Below are 24,271 nucleotides of genomic sequence, written 5' to 3'. Positions count from 1 at the left end.
CTGAGAACCTCAGGCTGGAGCAACGAGAGGTTGAAGATATCCTTAAACACTCCAGCCAGTTGGTTGGCACAGGTTTTCATTATCCAGCCACATGCACTATTGGGCCCTGACACCTTGCATGAGTTCACTCTCTTGAAGGATGCTCTGGAATTAGCCTCCGAGGCAGATCTGAGGGTCACCAGATGCCGTAAGCATACTCACAGGTGTAATGTAATTCTCCCTTTAAGGTGTTCATAAGGAGAGAATAACACCACCCCTGTGTGAATTCCCACAATATCAGTCAACCTAGTGCTCTCTGTCTTAGAGGTTGATGTCAGAAAATCCTTCAAGAGGGTGAACCCTCAGAATAACCTGAAACATTAAATACATATATAAAACCAGAAAATTTTACAGGATAAATTCTTAGGAGAATTGGTTCCATCAGTGGAGAGAGAAACAGAGTAAACAAACATATCAGTTCTATTGAACTGTCAAAATATCATCAGACTGAAATTTTAATTCTGCTTTTGTCCCCATGGATATTTTCAGATCTGTTAGGTGTTTTGTAGAATATTCTGTTTTTAAATTGGATTCCATGCGTCAACCAACATCCAATATACATCCAAATGTTATCAGATAATGGCCGATTACTCTATATAAGAAAAAAACGGAATTGGAAAATTGATAGTTGCAGTTGTACTCTTTCACTAAATATTTCTCACATTCATTCAGATTATGTTATTTTCTCTTGGTTTTCCTCTGTTTATTTCAATGAATTTTAAATAAGCTTTTCAGCACTGTGAAATCTATTCACCACTTAGGGGAAGACTTGAACAATAGTATCTCATAATTCTATACATTTCCTGTTGGAAAAAAATCCTGAGTTTAACATGCTTTAAAATAATTGCTGGTGCCCTTTTTGCAGCAGTCAAAGGGTTAATCAGCGTTCCACACTCGGTGACTTTGAAATGACCCCTAGAAGGTAAGTTATTCGAATGAGCATAACTCTTTGTTTCAGTCCAATTTTTGGCTACAAAGACTGAAGAAAAGGACAATTTTGGATGGTTGTTCTGATTATTTTCCTCAAACTTCTGAAGAATACGATTTCCTTTCAACTTATTATCTAACCTTCTTTGGTTGATTGTGAAATCATTACATTCGATCTACTATGCTGAATCCATTTCAGGTACTGATTGCTCTCAGTATAAGGAACCATGACTTAATATAAATATCAAATTTTGGATATATTAAAGCATTTCATTATCAGTGCTGAATGTTCTTTTGGCAGCATGTCCTCTTGGTGTGTATCTATGATTTAATCTGTATCAATATTCATGATTAGTTTCTTTCTGTTTTGATTTTCCATATATCAAATCATTGGCCACAGATTTTTGGATATTGAAAGCTTCAAGAATATGGGAGTCATATTAGAACAAGAGCTGATCTTAGCTTTGAGTTACTGATGGATAAAGCAAATTTGAAACATTTTATTTTAATAATTGAAAAGTAAAAAATCTGCACAGGCTGGAAATCTGGAACTAAAAGAGAAAATGTTTCAATACTCAATGGGTTATACAGCATTTGTGGAGAAAGAAATATACACTTAGGTTTTTAGGTCATTCAACCCATCATGCATATACTAGTTACTATATTAGCCAAATACTTCATCCAAATCCCCCATTTTAACTGTGTTCCTCCTTCGATAAGACTTTTCATTCATCATGAACGTCTCTACAGTATCAGTTCCAGCACTTTAACGTATCACCTTCCTCCAGAATACACGGCTGATTGTCTTAAATCTGTGAACTCTGGTTACTGAACAATGAAAGTAATTTCTTGATATCAGCTCTCATTAAGCATTTCCTATCAGCTCTGAAAACCAATGTTATTTTAATCTGACCACATACTTTATTCCACTGACAATAGAGGTCAGTTGCACAACCATTCTCTTCATGACTTCCAAGGATCTGTTCTTGCCTTACATCTAATTATCATAATGATTTTTCCTCAGTAGATAACTGTGTACTAAAAGACCAAAAGGCTATTTGCATCTGTACTTCCTTGTGGGACTGTGGAGTGGCAAATGCAGTACATGATCAAGAGTGAGAGTGGGCAAACACAAAAACACACCCATCCTCTACAACAAACAGTTATTTACAGCACAAAGAAATTCTGATTATAAAACACGAATATATCATAAAACAAGGTGTTAGTAATGTGGAACTGGTGTAACAACATTTTGAAGAATAATGAAGATTGAGATCCCATATTGTATCCCATATACGCTTACTAAATAAAAATTCATATCAGTATTTTTGAAACCTGGCTAAACCTATTAAACCTCAAACAATGCCTTAGTCCTGTCACACTTTGCTGGTTTACCACTTTGAATTGTATTTAAATACTAAAGTTCAAAGTAAATTTATTATCCAAGTACATAAATGTCAATATACACTATCATAAGATTTATTTTCTTGTGGCCATTCACAGCAAGTTAAAAAAAAATAGAATCATTGAAAAACTACACACTACAAATAACCAATGCGCAAATACAAAAAATAAAAAAAAGTAAATAAATAATAATAAAAATAAAAATAAATATTGAGAACATGAGTTGCAGAGTCCTTGAAAGTGAGACCATGAAATCCTTGAAGTGAGCTCAGAACTGGGGTGAGTGAAGTTATCCACTCTGGTTCAGGAGCCTGGTCGTTGAATCCAGATCTACCAACAAACAACAGCATGAACACAATAGATTCTGCAGATGCTGGAAATCCAGTATAACACACACACAAAATGTTGGAGGAACTCAGCAGATCAGGCGGCACTTTTGGAAAAGAACAAACAATTAACGTTTGGGCTTGAGACCCTTCATCGACCAAGAACTTAAACTGGAGGGAAAAAAACTATGGTGGGATTGACATTCATAACAGTGAAATACAGCAAATAACTGTATATGGTAAAATCAAGAGGGCCAGCATTGTGGGGCTGTGATTGGCTGAGACAACTACAACTTGATTGGAGATCCATCCACCATTTGAATGCCACATCCCCTGCAATAGAGTCTATTGAAAACAAATTCAGAAAGGTCACAGCAGTGTTCTGGGATGGCATTGAAAAACTCACTACACCTCTCCATTTGGCAGAACTGGTCCTCACCCTCAACAAATTTTTGTTCAGCTCCTCCCATTTTTTTCAAACTCAAGGGGTAGACTTGGACACCTGTATGGGCACCTGCTATGCCTCTTTCTTTATTGGCTATGTTGGACAACCCAGGTTAGAAGCCTTCCCCTGTTATACTCCCCAACTCTTCCTCTGCTACATTGATAACTGAATTGGTGCTGCTTCATGCAGCCATGCTGAGTTTGTCAATTTTATCAACTTCAATGCTGCTCTCAAATTCACTTGGTACATCTCTAACACCCCGCTCTCCTTTCTCAATCTCGACATCTTTTGTAAACCTACTGATTTCCGCGGTGATTTTGACTATTGCTCTTCCCATCCTGTCTCCTATAAAGATACTACTCCCTTTTCTCAGTTCCTTCACCTCTGCCACATCCATTCCCAAGATACGGCCACCTGTTCCAGGACATCAGAGATGCCCTCCAAAAAACAGGGTTTTCCTCCCTCCACAATTGATGTTGCCCTCACCTGCAACTCCTCCATTTCAAAAGCATCATTCTCACACCATCTTCCCACTGCTTTAACAGTGATAGAGTTCCTCTTGTCCTTGTCCTTACCTACATCCCCATGAGCCTCCACATCCTACACATCATCCTCCACAATTTCCACCATCTCTAAAAGGATCTTACAACTAAATATATCCTTATCTATCCCCCCCCCCCCCGACCCCACTTTCCACTGGGATCACTCCCTTTGTCCATTCAAACCTCCCAACTAATCTCCCTCCCGGCACTTATCCCTGCTAGTGGCCTAGGTGCTACACTTGCACATAAAACTCCTCCCTCACCTCCATTAAGGGCCCCCAGAAAGTCCTTTCAGATGAGACAACACTTCACCTGTAAATCTGTTAGGGTTGTCTATTGTGTCCAGTGCTCCCGATGAGGTCAGCTGTACATTAGCGAGAGCTGTTGTAAACTAGGGGACCGTTTCATCGAGCACCTCCACTCTATCAGCCACAAACAGAACTTGACAGTGGCCAAACATTTTAATTCCGATTCCTATTCCTGTTCTATCATGTCGCTCCATGGCCTCCACTTGTGGCAAGATGAAGTCACCCTCAGGGTGGAGGAGCAACACCTTATGTTCCATCTGGGTGTCTCCAACCTGATAGGATGAATATCAATTTCTCCTTCCTGTAAAAAAAATCCCCTCTCCCCTTCTTCTACTCCCTCTCACTCTTGACCTTTTACCTCTTCTCACCTGCCTATTACTTCCTCAGATCCCCTCTCTTTCTCCTGTGGTCCACTCTCCTCTCCTATCACATTATGGGCTCAGAGCACAACACACCAGGTGTGAATTCTTTAAACCAAGCAGCACTTGCTGTGGTCACACCATTGACACACAAAATTTACACCAGTGTGTTGAGAAAATTCAAGCACTGGTGGATAGCCCAAGGCCAAAGGACTTATCACGCTTGGGGTCCATTTTAGGATTCATCAATTGCTAAAACAGTTTCCCACCAAACCTGGCTGCTGTGCTCCACTCCTTTTACTCATTACTACAGATCGGGAAGAAATGGCAATGGACAAAGCAGTCTGATGTGCCTTTCCTTTTCTTTTCAAATATTTTTATTAATTAATTTACTTATAAGAATACTGAGTACAGGAAAAAATATATTTATCAATACATTATACTAAATTGCATATAAAGACTCCTAACCCTATATTCATACAGGTTAATTAATCCGTAGCATTGAAATATAGTAATTTTATTATATTAAAAAAATCTAACCCAATACCAAGACCGAAGCTGATTAGTAAAGCAAAAAAAAGGGAAAAAAATAGTCATCATCTGTGCTTTAACAGCAAATCAAAGGTTTCAAAAATAATTCAGAAAAGGTCCCCACAATGTCTGAAAGTCTTGTCTAGATTCAGAGATTGAACATCGAATCTTCTCTAAATTTAAGCATGACATCACATCCCGTAACCATTGGGCGTGAATAGGAGGGGCCGCATCTTTCCATTGAAGCAAGAGCGTCCTTCTGGCCATGAGAGAAATAAAAGCCAAAATGTGGCTTTCCAAAAGAGAAAGGAAATAGTGACATCAGACACTGTACTCACACAATGTCCAGTGAAGTTTGCCTTTGGCACCTCGCCTAATGGCACAGGTGCAGTCATATCACATATTATGAGTGATGGAAGTGAACGCCCCATAGCCTTTGCATCATGTTCCCTTACCACTGCAGAGAAAAATTACACACAGATTGACAGAGGCCTTGAGTCTGGTTTGGGTGGGGGGGGGGGGGGGGTAAGACATTTCAAGCAGTACTTGGAGTAAGTTTACCCTCATTACTGATCATCAACCGCCTGTGCCCATTTTCAATCACAGAAGGGTGTTCCACTAACAGTAGCAGCACAAATGCAGAGATGGGCTCTGTTTCTTGGAGGCCACATTGACAATATCAAATTCAAGAGGACAACTAATCATGGAAATGCTGATGGATTTTCCCATTTACCCTTGTGAAAGGAAATACCTGAAAAACTAATGAATGTGGATACTCCTCTTGATGTATTCTCCTTAACACACTTCGAAAATTATGGCAGAGATGATTTGAAGGGAAAACAAAAAAGACCCCATGCCGTCTTAGGTCTATGTGGCCACCCAAAAAGGCTGGAATATGCAACAGAAATTCCTGTTCTCCCATTTTTAGCAGTGTCGGGATGAACTTGCCTTTTCGGAGACATGGTGATTGGGAGTTGTTGTACCACTGAAGCTGACAGCTAAATTGTTGGAGAAGCTACATGCTGGTCATTGAGGCATCGTCAAAATGAAAGTGTTGGCTTGAAGCTTTGCCTAGTGGCCTAGGATAGATCAGCAGATTGAGCAGCTTGCTATGTATTGTTTGGGTTGGAACACGTCTAGTAGATGCCAAGAGCAGCACCTCCCCAACCCTGGGAATAACTTGCATTGCCTTGGCAGAGGATTCATGTGGATTTTGCCAGACTATTCATGGGCACAGATTTCTTGGTAGTAGCCAGAAGTATTCCACTGCAGCCTTACACACTGTTAAGCTATTGAGGAGCCTCTTCTCAATGCCTGGTGTTCCAGAATACTTAGTCTGTGCCAATGGACCACAATTTATTGCAGAACACTTTCAGTCATTCCTGAAAATGAATGGAATAAGACAAATCTACACCAAGCTTAGCTGAAAGTTTTGTTCAGAGTCTAAAGAATGCTTTGCAAGCAATGTCAACAGAACGCACTACACCAAGGGTTCCCAACCTTTTTTATTCCATGGACCCCTCCTTTAACTGAGAAATCCTGCACTACATGAACACTGAATTAAAAGCTCACCAATTTCCTCCTTGCATATTGCAATACAGCACACTCCACAGTCAGCAACTTACCAGCTACACACTCAAAATGTGGTGGAACACAGCAGGCCAGACAGCATCTATAGGAAGAAGCTGCTTCTTCCAATAGATGCTGCCTGGCCTGCTGTGTCCCACCAGCATTTTGTGTGTGTTGCTTGAATTTCCAGCATCTGCAGTCTTCCTCGTGTTAACTTACCAGCTACACCGTTCCTGAATCATTCCTTGTGCTCACACTTGGATTTCCTCAAAGCCAATCTCAGGAGTATGTAGAACAAGCAGCAGAATGATTCCCCTTGTCAGGAAAGATGTTATTCTGCAAGAACAAGAAAGCCTCTACAGTGATTAAATTTTCAGGGATGAATGGGACAGTTTAAAATTTACTATGCTGTGGATGTCTATATAGTAGTTGTATTAAATGGTATAGTGATTTTGTATAAAAAATTGGAGATGCCTTCTATATTGATTTGGAGTTTGTAGCTAAGCAGGGTAGAGTGTTGTATATTTAATATTTCAGTAACATTTGAGTAATAGTATAAATAAATCATTTGATTAAGTATTGTTTGTTGTTTTCATAATTCATTACAGATTATATATAATAGTACAGTGTATGAATGGCATACGTTATCACACCACACGTCTCTCACTTGAAGTAAAAATGGAAAGTACATGTTTATCCCGGTCCCCCTGTGCTTTTCTTTCTCTTAATTTCTGGAGTTACAAAACATAACAATAGGAAATTGGATTGCACATTGCCTTTGAGAGAGAAGCTCGTGAGTGGTAGTAGATGGTCACCTCTCTGACTATGTGCAGAAGTTCGCTGATGACATGGCCATAGTGGGGTGTGTCAGGAATGGACAGGAGGAGGAGTATAGGAAACTGATACAGGACTTTGTGATATGGTGCAACTCAAACTACCTGCGTCTCAATATCACCAAGACCAAGGAGATGGTGGTGGACTTTAGGAGATCTAGGCCTCATATGGAGCCAGTGATCATTAATGGAGAATGTGTGGAGCAGGTTAAGACCTACAAGTATCTGGGAGTACAGTTAGACGAGAAGCTTGACTGGACTGCCAACACAGATGCCTTGTGCAGGAAGGCAGAGTCGAATGTACTTCCTAAGAAGGTTTGCGTCATTCAATGTCTGTAGTGAGATGCTGAAGATGTTCTATAGGTCAGTTGTGGAGAGCGCCCTCTTCTTTGTGGTGGCGTGTTGGGGAGGAAGCATTAAGAAGAGGGACGCCTCACGTCTTAATAAGCTGGTAAGGAAGGCGGGCTCTGTCGTGGGCAAAGTACTGGAGAGTTTAACATCGGTAGCTGAGCGAAGGGCGCTGAGTAGGCTACGGTCAATTATGGATAACTCTGAACATCCTCTACATAGCACCATCCAGAGACAGAGAAGCAGTTTCAGTGACAGGTTACTATCGATGCAATGCTCCTCAGACAGGATGAAGAGGTCAATACTCCCCAATGCCATTAGGCTTTACAATTCTACCGCCAGGACTTAAGAACTTTTTAAAAGCTATTATTAATGCTTTTTGAGATGGTGATTTAGATGCATATCATATTTTTTTACTGAGTTAAGTATTGTATGTAATTAGTTTTGCTACAACAAGTGTATGGGACATTGGAAAAAAAGTTGAATTTCCCCATGGGGATGAATAAAGTATCTATCTATCTATCTATCTAGGGGTCTATGACTAGTGGTGTGCCACAGGGATTGGTGCTGGGTCCATTGTGGCTTGTAATCTTTTGGATGATAATGTGGAAAACTGGATCAGCAAATTTGGGGATGACATCAAGATTGGAGGTGTAATGGAGAGCGAGGAAGACTATCAAAATTTGTAGCAGGATCTGGACCATCTGGAAAACTGGGCTGAAAACATGTCAGATGGAATTTAATGCAGACAAGTGTGAGGTGTTGCAATTTGGGCAGACCAACCATGGTAGAACTTACTCGGTGAGCGGTAGGGCATTGAGGAGTACAGTAGGACAGTATGATCTGGGAATTCAGATCCATAATTTCTTGAAAGTGGCATCAAAGGTAGATAGAGTTGTAATGAAAGCCTTTATAAATTTTTGGCCTTCATAAATCAATGTATTGAATACAGAAGTTGGGATGTTATGTTGAAATTGCATAAGATGTTGGTGATGCCTAATTTGGAGTATTGTGTGCAGTTTTGGTTACCTACCTACTGGAAAGATGTAAATAAGATTGAACGAGTGCAAATTAAAATGGCAAGGATGTTGCTGGATCTTGAGGACTTTAGTTATGGGGAAATGTTGTCTAGGTTAGGACTTTATTCCCTAGAAAGTAGAAGTCTGAGGGGAGATTTGATAGAGGTATACAAAATTATGAGGGGTATAAGGAAAATGCAAGCAGGCTTTTCCCATTGAGATTGTGTAAGATGACTACTAGAGGTCATGGGTTAAGGGTGAAAGGTGGAATGTTTAAGGGGAAAATGAAGAGGAACTTCTTCACTCAGAGAGTGTGGAATGAGCTGCCAGCACAAGTGGTGGATGCAGGTTCAATGTCAGTATTTAAGAGTAATTTGGATAGGTACTTGGATTGGAGGGGTACGGAGGGCTATGGTCTGTGTGCAGATGGATTGGACTAGACAGACTAATGGTTTGGCACAGACTAGATGGGCTGAAGGGCCTGTCTGTGCTGTAGTGTTCTATGACTATGATCTTACAGGGGCATAAATAACAAGGATGGCAACAGTCTTTCTCCCAGAGTAGGGAAGTCAAAAACAAGATTGGATAGGGTTAAGATGAGAAAGGAAAGAGTTGAAGGGGAGCTGAGGGGCAATGTTTTCATACTGAAGATGTGGGTTTTTGTCTTATTTACCCTTATTTATTCCATCAGCTGCAGTGTTATACTTGTACTTTTATAAGTCTAAATCAGTTAGTGGCTAATTTAATTCTTCATTGTATATGACATATTGAATTGATTTTGTTGATCTTTAATAATAATTAATAAAAATATTTTATAAATGAAAATGAAATGTCTTCTCCATTTCTGTGGTCTACATTGAAGAATTCTTATTGCACGATGAACCCTGGTGAGTTTAGGGAGGTACAGGATTATGAGAATAAAGCATACTGCACCCCACCCTTGACATAATTGATATTTAAATGTTTTAAAGTCATTCGATTGTAAAGGTGAGAAAGCCATAGGCCAAATGCAGGCAATGGGATTAACTGTACTAGGCAAATTGGCCAACATGGCAGAGTTGGGCCAAAGGGCCAATTTCTATGAGGCATTACAGCAGAATTAGGCCATTTGATCATTCGATCATGGCCGATTTCTTTTCCCTCTCAGTCCCATTCTCCTGCCTTCTCCCCATAACCTTTGATGCCTGAACTCATCATGAACCTATTAACTTCTGCTTTAAATATACCCAGTGACTTGGCCTCCACGGCCGTCTGTGGCAATGAAGTTCGTGATCTATGGAAGACTACAACACAGGAGCTCTATGTACAGTACTACTGATATATGCTCTACTAGTGTAAAATGATGCAATATTTCAAAACAGCAATTGAATAATTCAAGATTTGTTGGGGAACATCGGCGAAAGAACACACCTTTCCTCACCGCTCCCTCGCCCTCTCGCGCAGCCCATGGGCGGAGCCCGAATGCCGCGCGCACCTGCAGACACGTCTACGTGATGACGGAAGGGACGGGGCGTGGGCGACGTTGCGTGACGAGCCCGAGGGATGTGCGGAGTTGCTGGGGGAGCAGAAAATGGTAACTGCGGTTGCTGTGAGGAAATGAGCCGATGAGCGGACGGTAAGGGAACGGCATGGGGTCTTACATTTTGTAGTGAGAGCGGGTTGTCGCTCCTAACGGGCGGGCGGACGGTAAGGGAACGGCATGGGGTCTTACATTTTGTAGTGAGAGCGGGTTGTCGCTCCTAACGGGCGGGCGGACGGACGGAGCTGTCGATCTATGTCCATCTCCTTGTGTTGTGAGGGAGTCTGGGGGCTGGGCCACATCGACGGTGGGATGGAGTGTACTCTATCTAACCCAATACTGTAGTCCTGATATCGCTGATGTATTACCGTGCACTGTGGATTCTGGACGACACTACAGCCACAGAAATGGAGGAGAATAGAACTGCAGAGATGAGATAAATAAGCGTTATTATAAGACAGCGAAGGCAGGGAAAGATTTTATAGAGGGTATAGTCAATAGATCGTGTTGCTTGGCCTCTGGAATATTTCCTGTTTTTCGTGTTCCATCATCTACAGTAGTTTGCTTTTGAATTGAATGTTCAGAAGTGAACTGATCTGCAGTTAGAAGAACTCGGTTGTTACAAATTATTTTCATATATCTGAGCATAAGTTATCCGGAGCAATAAGGAATTTGGTGCTGGGATTGATTTCCCCTGGCTTGCTTTAATCCAAACTAAAGGCTATTTTAGTGAAGTAAGTCAGGGTTGAAGATAATCAACTTGAGGGAATGAAGTTATTTGTTATTAGGTTGTTTATTATTGGGCGCTCCATAATATTTGGTGCTTAAAGTAAAACAACTTCATTAATTAATGACAGATAAATTGGATGTTAAGGTTCTGAATAAGTTGAAGTATTATCTCACAGCTGCCTTTGGAATGATGAGGCTATGAGAGCAACATTTGCTTGACAATAATACAAAGCTTATAGAATTGTAGCGTCATAGAAAAGTACGGCACAAAACAGGCCACTTAACCCATCTGAACTGCCTAATCCCATCGATCTTCACACAGACCATAATCCTCTATATCCCTCCCATCATGTGCCTACCCAAACTTATCTTAAATGTTGAAATCAAGATCGCATTCACCACTTACACTCCCCACCACAAACACATCAGCTATGGTCACTTAATGTACATACAATCAATCTTTGTTTATAACAGTTACTAGTACATTGTGTTTTATAGGATTGCTTTTATATTTGTGTTTTTTATGCTTTTTTTTATATGCTGCAACAGATCTGGAGTAACAATCATTTTGTTCTCCTGTACACTTTTCTGTCCTGAAATACGACAATAAACAATCTTGAATCTTAATGACTTAACCAGCAGTACTGTTACAGTAAAATGAAAGTTAAATTACATTGGTTTAGTTTACCTTTGTTTGCAATGTGAAACATCACGTGATGTTCATAACACTCGAGTCCACTCATAATTGTGAAAATTGTTAAAAGGATTGTACTTTTTGTATGCTCAAAATCAAAGCTATTCACCAGATCAGATCAAGTCATGTCACTTTTATTGTCATTTCGACCATAACTGCTGGTACAGTGCATAGTAAAAATGAGACAACGTTTTTCAGGACCATGGTGTTACATGACACAGTACAAAAACTACACTGAACTACGCAAAAAAAACAACAACACAGAGAAAGCTACACTAGACTACAGACCTACACAGGACTACGTAAAGTGCACAAAAACAGTGCAGGCATTACAATAAATAATAAACAGGACAATAGGGCAAGGTGTCAGTCCAGGCTCTGGGTATTGAGGAGTCTGATAGCTTCGGGGAAGAAACTGTTACATAGTGAGAACCCAAATGCTTCGGAGCTTTTTCCCAGACGGCAGGAGGGGGAAAAGATTGTATGAGGGGTGCATGGGGTCCTTCATAATGCTGTTTCTTTTGCGGATGCAGCATGTAGTGTAAATGTCTGTAGTGGTGGAAGAGAGACCCCAATGATCATGTCAGCTGATCTCACTATCCACTGCAGGGTCTTGTGATCCAAGATGGTGCAATTTCTGAACCAGGCAGTGATGCAGCTGCTCAGGATGCTCTCAATACAAACCCTGTCGAATGTGATGAAGATGGGGGGTGGGAGATGGACTCTTCCTCAGCCTTCGCAGAAAGTAGAGATGCTGCTGAGCTTTCTTTGCTATGGAGCTGGTGTTGAGGGACCAGGTGAGATTCTCCACCAGGTGAACACCAAGAAATTGGTGCTCTTAACGATCTCTACCGAGGAGCCATCGATGTTCAGCGGGGAGTAGTCGCTCCGTGCCCTCCTGAAGTCAACAACCATTTCTTTTGTTTTGTTCACATTAAGCGACAGGTTGTTGGCTCTGCACCAGTCCGTTAGCCGCTGCTGCTCCTCTCTGTATGCTGACTCGTCGTTCTTGCTGATGAGACCCACCACGGTCGTGTCATCGGCGAACTTGATGATGTGGTTCGAGCTGTGTGTTGCAGCACGGTCGTGGGTCAGCAGAGTGAACAGCAGTGGACTGAGCCTGGGGGCCCCCCGTGCTCAGTGTGATGGTGTTGGGCATCCCATCTATATTGATGCTTGCAGATGTGTAAATGGAAATACTTTTAAATAAGTTTTTTTCATACCATATTCTCAAGAATGATCTTGGTCCATAGCAGAGAAAACCCATATTTACTTTCATTGATCATTTGCCGTCTGCTTCAATCTTAAAGTAATGCTTTTGCCTGTTAAGATTCATCCTATTTTCCTTCCAGAGAGAGAGAATGGATATTTCTGTGCAATCAATTATACACATTATCTTGAGTTGACATTTGGAAAATTAGCTTGGTTTACTCCTCCTACTTATGACTATAAGCTGATTGCCCCTTTAACCTAGTAGACTATTTGCTAAGTTCATGGAGAACCTGTGAGCTAACTCCATATATTCATTATATCACCATATCCCATATTATTACCAAACTGCAGAAAACTAGAATCTACTGTTGAATTTAATGGGGGGGGGGGGGGGGAGAAGAGGAGGTGTTATGAGGCCTTTAAAGAGGCAGAGAGTCAGCAAGCCTCTTTTCCCTAGGATCCTCCAAGTCAAAATTCTAATTCATTGTTTTGTGGAGTAGAATGGATATGCTAGTACTGCTTCCAGGGTTCATGGGGAGCTTAGTGATCAGCAGCATTAATGAAGAGGGATACTCAGTACCCTTATCGTATCCAAACATATTGAGGTTTTACAAATGTTTCTGTGCTAAGCAATGTAATCTAAAAACAATATTGCCTCCCAGAACTTCCCTTCCCCTATCTCAGATAATTTTGATGATAACTGGTCAGAGAGTCTGGACCAATCATTGGCCTTGGGTGAGCTGCCATGGTTGGCCCATTCAATGAGGCAAATAAAATGAAAACAACAGTTTGCCATTTGAGCTGTATTTGAACCATTAAGCCAGATCAGCTAAGATCTGCTGGAAATGTACAGAACCATAACTGGTAACATGTCAATTTGCATGAGGAAGGACATCATCCATCTTATCTACAAGCAGAAGTAGGAGAGGAAGGAAGTTAGAAATTGGTGACCAACCGTGCTGTTAAATGAGGCCATGTTCTCAGGCAGATTCTTCATTCTCCAATTTCACAACAGTGCTGGAGGAGCTAGGGCATGCACCAGGACCTGGGTGATGCGTAGAGTTAAAGAATTAATATACTGGCAGCTGTGCTTGCAGTCAGTCATGGTAGACAACTTTATGAGATGCTCTTGGAGTTGTTGTACTTTGAATTAAATGAAAGTTATTTCGGTCAGTACAGACATACCCAAAAGCATCATTTTCAACGATGATTTCATAAGACAAAATTAAATAATAAAAATCTTTAAAACAGACCGAAAGGGTGTAGGCTGAAGCTACAGCTTATTACGCCTACCCCTCTTACTTATACAAAAACATATTTGGCGTCAATCATCACATCAACACAAAAATTTCATAATCTTTTAACACAAAATCCAATTCCAAGTATCATTTATTTACATTACTCCCATTCATTTTAAAGCATGTATTTTATATTTGTTCATTAAATTATTTTAAAATAATTTTTTAAACTTGTTAAGTGTGGTGCATGTTTTTAAGTTCTCACTACAACTGTTCCATAGATTCACCCCTCTGACTGAAATACAATGATTTTTTTACATTTGTTCTTGTCCTTTATTTTTGAAATATACATGTTCCTCTCAAATCATGTTAACTTTCTCTCATTTTAAACAATCTTTGGATACTTTGTAGTAACTGTCTGTTTTTTACTTTATATATAATTTGTATTATTTTAAAACCTACAAAATCTCTGAATTTTAAAGTGCTTAGTTGAATAAATAGTGGATTGGTTGGCTCATAATAACGTCTTATTTACACCTACTTGATGTAGGTGTATCCCTTACTCTTCAACTGCAAAATAGCAATCACCCAAGATCCTATCACTTCATCTGAAGCTCAGAAATGGAGGATGCAGAATCTTGATGTATGTGTCTCCAGAAAAAGAGTGAATCTGGCCCTCAGTCAGTTGGATACCTTTGTAAGAGGTTGCATCAAGCTGCAGGCAAACTTTAGGTATGCAAGTATCAAAACTCACACTTTGCATTGTGGTTCTGTCTGTTGCAAAAAATAGTTCTTGCCATATTGTCTTGACTATCCCACATCATCTGTCCTCTTTATCGAAAACATCCAAGAACACAAATTATTTAGGCACTGGTCTACACAAAATATCATCAGAGATGGTGGATCTAATGAGATGGTTCCCCTGGTGGCTGAGTGTCTCATCACCAAAGCAAAGAGCACCAAGACTTTGGGAATAAAGGCTCCCCATCAACTGTCATATCAGTGTCTCTACAGTGGACATGATACTGTTGCTCATCTCCTTAGCAGAAGTTCCTTTGCCGGAAAGGTCTGGGATTTAAAGCAGGCAGTCTTGCATATTCATGCACAGTCATGCTGTTCAATTTCTGATTTTAAAATGCCCCTTAAAACCTGTCTCACCACCCATTATCATTTGTCTATTCAAATATTTCCTAATGTGCCTTGGTGTAGTTAAATAACAATATTACAAAGTGCTTTTGGACAATTTGCTCCATTAAAGTCAATGAATATGTACAATTATTTCAAAGATTAATACTAAGCTGTAGTACTATGCAGGGGGGAGAACTTTCTCTATTCTGCTGAAGTATTGCAACTGAAGTATATTTCTGAGTGCTTGTAAACATAAAGCAGTCATTTCATAATGAAAGAACACTTTGGTATAATTATCAGCACTTTGAAGTATTTAAAGAGGAAAATAGCCATTTTATAGTGCCTTAAAATTGGATAAAGATGATTAAAAGTATGCGGATGCATCAAAATTTTTCTGACAATTAGATTTTATTATTAGAAGTTCAGGGAGGAAGGGGGAGTTTAAAGGAGATGTATAGAGGGATTGGTGCCTGGAACAGGTGGTAGAAACAGATATGACAGTGGTGTTTAAGAGGATGTCAGATAAATAATTTTGTGGTCAAGTTGCAGCCAACACAAAGACAGAATAAACTCTTCTCAGGCTTCCAGCCAGGTGCAGGTATCATACAAGTTTTGATACCTGTACTCAGCTCGAGAAGAGTTTATTCATCATATATACCAGGAAAACACTAGATCCATTATTGATAGAGGGGCAGTTAGTGTTGCAGAAGCAAGGAGTCTGCAGAGGGATTTGGACATATTAGGAGAATGGGGCAAAGAAGTGGCAGAATACAGTGTCGGGGAAATGTATGGTCATGCACTTTGCTAGAAGGAATGAAGGTGTAAACTATTTTCAGCCATCAGAAGTGCAAAGGGATGTGCAGGATTCCCTAAAGGTTAACTTGCAAGATCAGTCTGTGGTAAGGAATGCAAATGCAATGTTAGCATTGATTTTGAGAGAACTATAATTTAAAAGCAAGGATGTAATGCTGAGGCTTATTAAGACATTGGTCAGATTGCACTTGGAGTATTATCAGCAGTTATGGGATATGCTGGCATTAGTCGAGAAGAGGAGGTTCACAAGAATGATTCCAGGAATGAAAGGGTTACCCTCTGTCTGCCAGAAAAAGTGGAATTTCCCAGTGGTCACCTATTTTAGTTCCACTTCCCATTCCCGTTCTGACATGTTGTAGAAGAATGAGGGGAGACTTGATAGAGGTATATAAAATTATGATGGGTATAGATAGAGTGAATGCAAGTAGGCTTTTTCCACTGAGGCTAGGGGAGAAAAAAACCAGAGGACATGGGTTAAGGGTGAAGGGGGCAAAGTTTAAAGGGAACATTGGGGGGGCTTCTTCACACAGAGTGGTGGGAGTGTGGAATGAGCTGCCAGATGAAGTGGTAAATGCGGGCTCACTTTTAACATTTAAGAAAAACTTGGGCAGGTACATGGATGCGAGGTGTATGGAGGGATATGGCCCGGGTGCAGGTCAGTGGGACTAGGCAAAAAAATGGTTTGGCACAGCCAAGAAGGACCAAAAGGCCTGTTGCTGTGCTCTAATGTTCTATGTCAATCCATGGCCTCCTCTACTGTTGCGATGACGCCATACCTGGGTTGGAGAAGCAGCACCTGATATTCCATCTGGATAGCCTCCACCTGATGGCATGAACATTGATTTCTTGAACTTCCGGTGAGTCTCCCTGCCCCCCCCCCCCCCCCCCCCCCCAACAAGCTCTCCTTCACCATTCTCGATTCTCTTTACCCTCTCTCACCTTATTTCCTTACCTGCCCATCACCTCCTTGGTGCTCCTCCCCTTTGTCTTTCTTCCATGGCCCTCTATCCTTTCCTAACAGATTCCCCCTTATCCAGGCCTGTATTTTTTTCACCAATCAACTTCCCAGCTCTTTTCTTCACTCCTCCCCCTCCTGGTTTCACCTATCACCTTGAGTTTCTTCCTCCCCTCTCCCTCCCCTCACCTAACTCTGACATCTCATCTTTTTTTTCCCTCCAGTACTGATGAAGTGTCTCAGCCCAAACATCAGCTGTATTCTTTTCCGTAGGTGCTGCCTGGCCTGTTGAGTTCCTTCAGCATTTTGTGTGTGTTGCTTCAGCTTCTGGAGATTTTCTTTTGCTTGGGTTAATACATGTGGAGTGTTTGATGGCTCTGGGTCTGTATTGACTGGAGTTTAGAAGAACGGGTGGGAGTGGGAAACTCATTGAAACCTATCAAATAGAGTGAACGTGGAGTGGGTGTTTTCTATGTTAGTTGAGTCTATGATCAGAGGGTACAGCCTCATAATAGAAGGACAACCCTTTAGAACAGAGAAGAGGAAGAGTTTCTTTAGATGGGGGTAGAGAATTTGTGGAATTCATTGCCACATATGACTGGAGGCCAAGTCGTTGGATATATTTAAAGACTTTGGTTGATAGTTTCATGATTAGTAAGGGCATTAAAAGTTACATAGAGCAGGCAGGAGAATAGGACTGAGTGGGATAAAAAAAAATCAGCCATGATGGAATGATGGAGCAGACCCAGTAAGCCAATTGCCCTAATTCTGCTCCTATATCTTATGCAGGGAATGGAATAATATGGATCATGCACAGGCAGAAGAAAATTAGTTTACTTTGGCCCACCATCCATGTGGTGCCATGGGGCCTGTTCCTGTGTAGTTCTGGTTTGTGTTCTAAATCCATGCTTTCAAAGTCAATTTTCGGGCTATTTCCAGATATTTCCTGCTAGTCACATTTCATACATCAAATAGTTATCAGATATACCAATGACTTAAATTGAATTTGTACAACTGCAACAAACTGCATTTAGTAAAAAAAAGTACTAAAAGATGACAAAATTGACTTATTTTTCATATGAAACATTACCTTGTACTTTAAATTTATATTCAAAATATTTTTCAGCTTTTCATACTCAAATCAAATTTTGTTTATATTACCCCGCACAAGCAGGAAAGCTCTCTGTGTATATTTAATTTCCTTTTCCTGGTGTTCTCTGATTTTACGAGCACCCCACTCTCCACAAAATGGTATGTACCGTATGAAGTGTTTCTGGAAATTTGAGGGTTTATTTGCTAAATCTTATGATAAGGCTTAGGCCTTGAATCTTTTTTGTGGTGTTAATTCTGAGGAAAACCTTGCTTGAAGTGGTGCTTCATTTACTTGTACATGTATAATGCACTCAAGTTTTTGTTAAGATTGTCTTATTTCTACTTCTAGATTGTGATCTGAATGGTGGTAACTTCATTCCAAGAGTAAGCAGAAATTTGCCATCTATTGGGAAACAAAGTAACACTGGAGGTATGTCTTGTCGTTTTGCTGTGCATTCTGTTGATCTATTCTAGTATATGCATGTGAAATTCATGTTGTGCACTGAAGAGATGAGGGTCTCAGTTGATGAAACTATTTTATTTTGGTAAAAAGGAATGAATGGTGTTGGATTTTGGGGGCTGGCTAGGGGACCAATCACCATTTTCATCACTGTTGAGTGTTTAGGGTAATATGCCATCTGATTCAGATTATCTAGAAGATTTGTATTCAAGTTATAACTATTAATATAAAGCCAAAAGGAGCAAAAGCAAACATCTATACAGGCAGTCCCCGGGTCACGTACGAGTTCCGTTCCTGAGTCCATCTTTAAGTCAGATTTGTACGTAAGTCGGAACAAGAACATCTGGTATTATTTAGCGTCAGTCAGTCAAATGTTTGTCTTAGTATATACCGGTAGTATATATTTTACCTTTCTATGCATATAAAACATTTAAGAAACGTATATATTCCAATAATTAAACCACTGCGTTGCTTAGTAATAATTGTAGCTTTCATTGGGGCAGGGCCTTTCACGCGCTCCATTATTCTCACTTTATCTGTTATCCTTTAAAATTGTTCCAATCATTGACTGACTGTAGCCTAACGCTTTCCAGTGACCGATGACGTTTCACCTCTTTCCAAACGCTTTATTATTTCCACTTTATTTTCAATTGTGATCGCTTCCCATCAATGGAACAGAAACACTGCGGGTGGTGGGTCCCAAGCTCTGCCAGCTTCTGAGGTCTGCTGGGTCCTAAGGACCACTGCACTGAATTCCCCGGGTCCTACACTCCACCGCACTGAGACAGGCTAAATGGGACAAGTGGGGGCTGTGCTGGGTTTGGGTATTTGATCCTCCACAATATTCTGCGTGGGAATTTAAACTGGAGGTGGCAGTGTTTTTTTTTAAAAGGTCGAGTTGCGAGCTCGACATCAACCCGGTATGGATGGTACGGGAGTCACTGGATCGACATCAACCCGGCACGGGAGCAGTCTGTCACTGGATCGAATCCGGAATCCTCTGTTCTCGAGCCTGGCGCTGATCTCACTGCGCCACCAGCCGACTCAAACGGGGGTGGGGGGGGGCGGGGTCAGGGTGAATGTTACTAAGAAAAATTTAAGCCAAATACAAAGTTAAACACTCAACACAGTGTCAACAGCAACAACTTAAAATGGCGGACGGCGTTCTCCTTCCTCGGTTCATAAGTACGAGTTGTCCGCAAGTCGGACATTCGTAACTCAGGGACTACCTGTATTTAATGCAGAAGATTAATAATTGATTTCTTTGTGCCACAAATATTGTGCATTATACACCTGTACCTGAAAACATCTTGTTCAAAAGCTGGATCCTAATCTTAGTGATTGATAACTAAATCTACTGTCAGATTCTTTCAGTTTAAAATAATTCCATTTTTTCCCTCTATTATGTTTTTCTGTAATATGCAAATCACTTTTACCAGACCTTGTAGAGTTGTACAAGTTAATGAACATGTACCATTAATTGCGTCTTGTTATAGAAGCTCAATGTCCCCTCTTAGTATTTCTATGTAAGGCAACAGATACAAATATACATAGTTCTGGTGTTCCTCATCGCTGTTCCTGCAGTTTTAAGACTGAACTCAACAATGACATTTCCCCATTTTCTGATTACATCATCATTTTGTCAACAGGGCTAAGGAGCTTTCATTATCCCTTTCCTTTCCAATGCTTTTCAAAATAAAAATTGGAGTAATTTTAATTATTTTTGAGCACTGAGATTGCTGTTGAATCTTGGGCTCAGGTTGACTTTCATAAGCTAACTTGTTTCTGTGTCAACTGAAAACCCATGTGGTAACACTGTTCTTTCTGCTTATTTGCAGCCAAAATATTTTATCAAGTTATTAAAACTTTTAGGCAGTTGATTATTTTTGACAGCTGACTTTCTTCTCAGATTTATTAAAATTATTTATAACCTTTTGCACACTCCCAATTTTAGTGATAGATGTGCAGTGGTGTTGAACAGCATTATTTGTGCTCCTGATGTGTTGAAGATAGTTACTTGAAACTTGCTGTGAGCTATAATGTGTAATATATTTGCTGTAATTTCTTACAGTATCATTTCAATTCTGTACACTGCATGATATTACAGTTTAGTTTCACAATGAGTACCTGAGTCCAGAGATAATTCAAACTACAGTGTACCCTTTATTATGGCATTTGAATAATAGAATTACACCCTTATAGATTTTATGTGAGTAAAGCAAATGTAAAATGTAAGAGAGACAAAAATTTATCAATTTTTGCAAATGTTCCTGTTACAGTAAATTACATTAGTATCCTCTATACTATAGAATGGTATCCTCAATGCTATATTATCTCTTATTCTAACTTTGCCCTCTTCTGATCACAGTTTCCTTGGAACGTAGCCCCTCTAACATGGAGGTGTACTGAACTCTTAATAACAGATGATAAGGGAAACAATGAGATTGCGCTCTTGTTAACTTGTTAAGTAATGTTACCAAGTATGTAAATCAGTTTACTGGAGTGAATATCATTGTCCTGATCACTATTGCTATTATTTTAATTTATAAAATGCTGTAGAATTGTTCGATGTTGGAATACTATTGTGACAACCCCTGCTATGTCTTCACCATCCTTACCGACTTTCCCCTCTCTGAGGCAGAAAGTTGTGTCCTCAGCAGGAACCTTAACTTTGTCCTTCTGCGCCCACACTTCAATGTGTTCTGTGGCTGCAGTGATACCAAGCTCTTCTTCCATTGTGTTCATCTCTGAACTTCTTTGACAAGAGCTTCCCACCCACCATCACTGACCCCTTCTCTCATCTTCATTCCTCCACCTCCCCTCTGTCTGTTCTGGGTCTCATCTATCTCAACTTCACTACTTCTTTCTCTTATTCTAACCTTACCCCTTTTGAATGCATGCCCTCTACTCTCTACACCAATCCCACCCTCATCATCAAACTTCCTGACAAGGGGGGTGTTGTTGTAGTCCAGCTGACTGAGTTCTACTTTGCTGAGGTCGGATGGCAGCTGTTAAACATCTTCACTCACTTATATCTTACACAGGACCCCGCTAAGAGCATTTATCTATTGTATCACATCACCAATCTCATAGGGTGCCAGAGTAGTGTAGCAGTTAGCATGACACTATTATAGCTCAGGGTGTTGGAGTTCAGAGTTCATTTCCAGCATCCCCTGTAGGAAGTTTGTTCATCCTTCCTGTGAGTTTCCTCTCGGTACCCCAGTTTCCTCCCACAGTCCAGAAGTGTACTGGTTAGTAGGTTAATTGGTCATTGTGAATTGTCCTGTGATTAGGCTAGGTTTAAATAGGTGAGTTGAAGGGCCGTATGGCTCATTGGGCCAGATGGGCCTTTTCCAAGCTGTATCTCTAAATAAATAAAATCTACTCTGGTGATCTCCTTTTCACTACCTCCAAACTTATAGTTCCCATGACTCGCATTCTTCCTTTCTATTTTCTACCTAGATCCACAAACCTGACTGTCCCAGTAAGCTTATTAAGTTTCTATTCACATACCTTGACTGCATTTTGTCTTCCTTGGTTTAATCCCTTCCTACCTACATATGTGACACTTCACATGCTCTCTGCCACTTCAGTCACTTTAAGTTCACTGGCTGAGTTTTCCTTATTTTTATTAGGGACATCGAATCCCTTTACACTTCCATTCTTCAGTGGTGGAGATGTGGATGAAGGTTTCCCTCATCTACATCTCTGCCCATTTCCTGCATATCTGCCATCCTCCCACCATCATACAGATAGGATTCCCCTTATCCTTACCTACCACTGTATCCAGCACATTATTCTCCTAAACTTTTGAACTATCCAATGGGATCGTATCACTGAGCTCATCTTCCACTCCCACCCCCTACCCCCTCCCCTGTGCTTTCTGTAGGGCACACTCTCAACATGACTCCTTTGTCCACCTGTCTCTTCTCACAAATCTCCCTCCTAGCAAGCCTGATACGTGCTACACCTCCTTGCTCACCACCAGTCAGGATCCCAAACAGTCCTTCCAGCAGAGGTGACACTTCACTTGTGAGTCTGTCAGGGTCATCTGTTGTCATCTGTGTTCCCAGTGAGGCCCTCTGTACTTTGGTGAGACTTAATGTAGATTGTTTTCAAGAGGACCACAATCTAGTTGTAGTTTTTAGGCTTGCATGTCTCAGTGACCCAGAGAGTGGAGCTTCATGCTTTGGCACTTGGTAGGGTCATCCATGCAAAGCAGGTCAAAAGGTGGAGGCCAGACTAAGCAATTCACCAGTCCTGCAGGTTTGGAGGTTCAGTTCAGGGCTAACAACTCTGACTGGTAAAATAAAATTGTTATGGAAACAGCAAAGAAGAATCCTTCTGTACATCAGAGTGCGATGATATTTCTGATTATTCACCTGGGACTAGCATGACGGACACTAGTGGAAAATTGAGAGGGAGCTACAAACACAACGAAAGAAGCCCTGAACACAGCTGGAGATGGAGGACCTTCATTGCTGCCAAAAATGCCAGTGTCTTTAAGGGCAGGATCTTCCAGTGACTAACCACTTCAATTTGATTCCAGATTCCCATTCTGACATGGCCTCCTCTATTGCTGCAGTAAAGACCAAACTCAGGCTTGAGGAGCAACATCCCAAATGTCATCTGGGTCGCCTCCAACCTGATGGCATGAGCATTAATTTCTTAAACTTCCAGTTGTTTCTCCTCCCTGCATCCTCTATTTTCCTTTTCATCTTTCTGGTTACCCCTTCTCTTCTCATCACCTGTACAACACCTCCTTCTGGTTCCCTTCCTTCCTTTTCTTCCATGGTTCAATGTCATCTATTAGATTCCTTCTTCAGCTCTTTACTTCTTCCACCTATCACCTATAGCTTTGTATTTCGTGCTTGCTCCCCCACCACCCACTTTATCCCTCTCCTGGTCCCACCCATCAGCTGTCAGCTCCCCTCTCCTCACCTTTTTATTCTGACCTCTGCCCCTTTCCTTTCTAGTCCTACAGCTTGAAACATTGACTGTTTATTGCCCTCTATAGATGATGCCTAACCTGTTGAGTTCATCCAGCATTTTGTGAGTTGTTCTAGATCTTCAGCACCTGCAGAATCTCTTGTGTTTATGCCGCACTTCTCTCTCTGTTTGGATATGAGGAATGCATAACAATAGATACTTTGTTTAGTTATTGACAACTAGTAATCATTAAGATAATGCATTCAACAAAATGTTACACTAGGCAACATGAGGAAAGTAAAACCTTTTTTGCTGAATACAAATCATTAAGTATAATTGAGATTTGCCAAACAATGGCAAGGGCAACCTAAATTCTTTTTTTCCTTTGAAGGGTGCTATCTATGCTCTTATTTGGACATAATGCAACACCATATTTATTGGATATAATTAGTTGTGGCAGTATTTTTCTGGAATATCACTGGAATTGCCTTCTGGGCTGAGTAATTTTAAATCTATTATCTCTGCAATTTATTTGCGAAACAGCGTAATATATTTTCAAGATTTTGATGTTGATTGCTGATATGAGATGTAATTATAGAAGTCAAGGAAATTTATCTAGGGTAGGAATATTCAAGCAACATTAATCTCAGGAAATTACTTGCATTGTATTTAGTATTCAATTTGACCAGAAACCTTACGCTAGATGAAGTCCTTTCTTATAGATTTTTTTTTTCCTCACTCTGACCATTACTTTGCTCTCGCCTTTCTCCAGGAATGGAGAACTTGGACCTGTACCTTTCCACATCTTTACCCCTTAGAGATATGGCACGATAGCTGCATTGTTTGATCTGT

At 40.6% G+C, this 24,271-nt stretch overlaps 1 protein-coding gene across 3 annotated transcripts in view; it reads left to right on the top strand.

Annotated features, from left to right (window-relative positions):
- The window catches only part of micu1 (mitochondrial calcium uptake 1), a 130,688-nt gene that overhangs the window by 6,245 nt on the left and 100,172 nt on the right, over positions 1 to 24,271 (top strand). The window contains exons 1-3 of one of the 3 annotated variants that reach the window (XM_073025385.1): positions 10,207 to 10,265; positions 14,593 to 14,774; positions 18,380 to 18,460. The gene's annotated coding sequence lies outside the window, so the exon portion shown is untranslated. Of the gene's footprint in view, positions 1 to 10,148; positions 10,266 to 14,592; positions 14,775 to 18,379; positions 18,461 to 24,271 lie in introns of those variants that run through there. The other 2 variants (XM_073025384.1, XM_073025386.1) reach the window with 2 other exon arrangements.

Source organism: Hemitrygon akajei, chromosome 21, assembly GCF_048418815.1.
Source record: "Hemitrygon akajei chromosome 21, sHemAka1.3, whole genome shotgun sequence".
Lineage (NCBI taxonomy): Eukaryota > Metazoa > Chordata > Chondrichthyes > Myliobatiformes > Dasyatidae > Hemitrygon > Hemitrygon akajei.
This window is presented reverse-complemented; position numbering and strand designations above follow the sequence as displayed.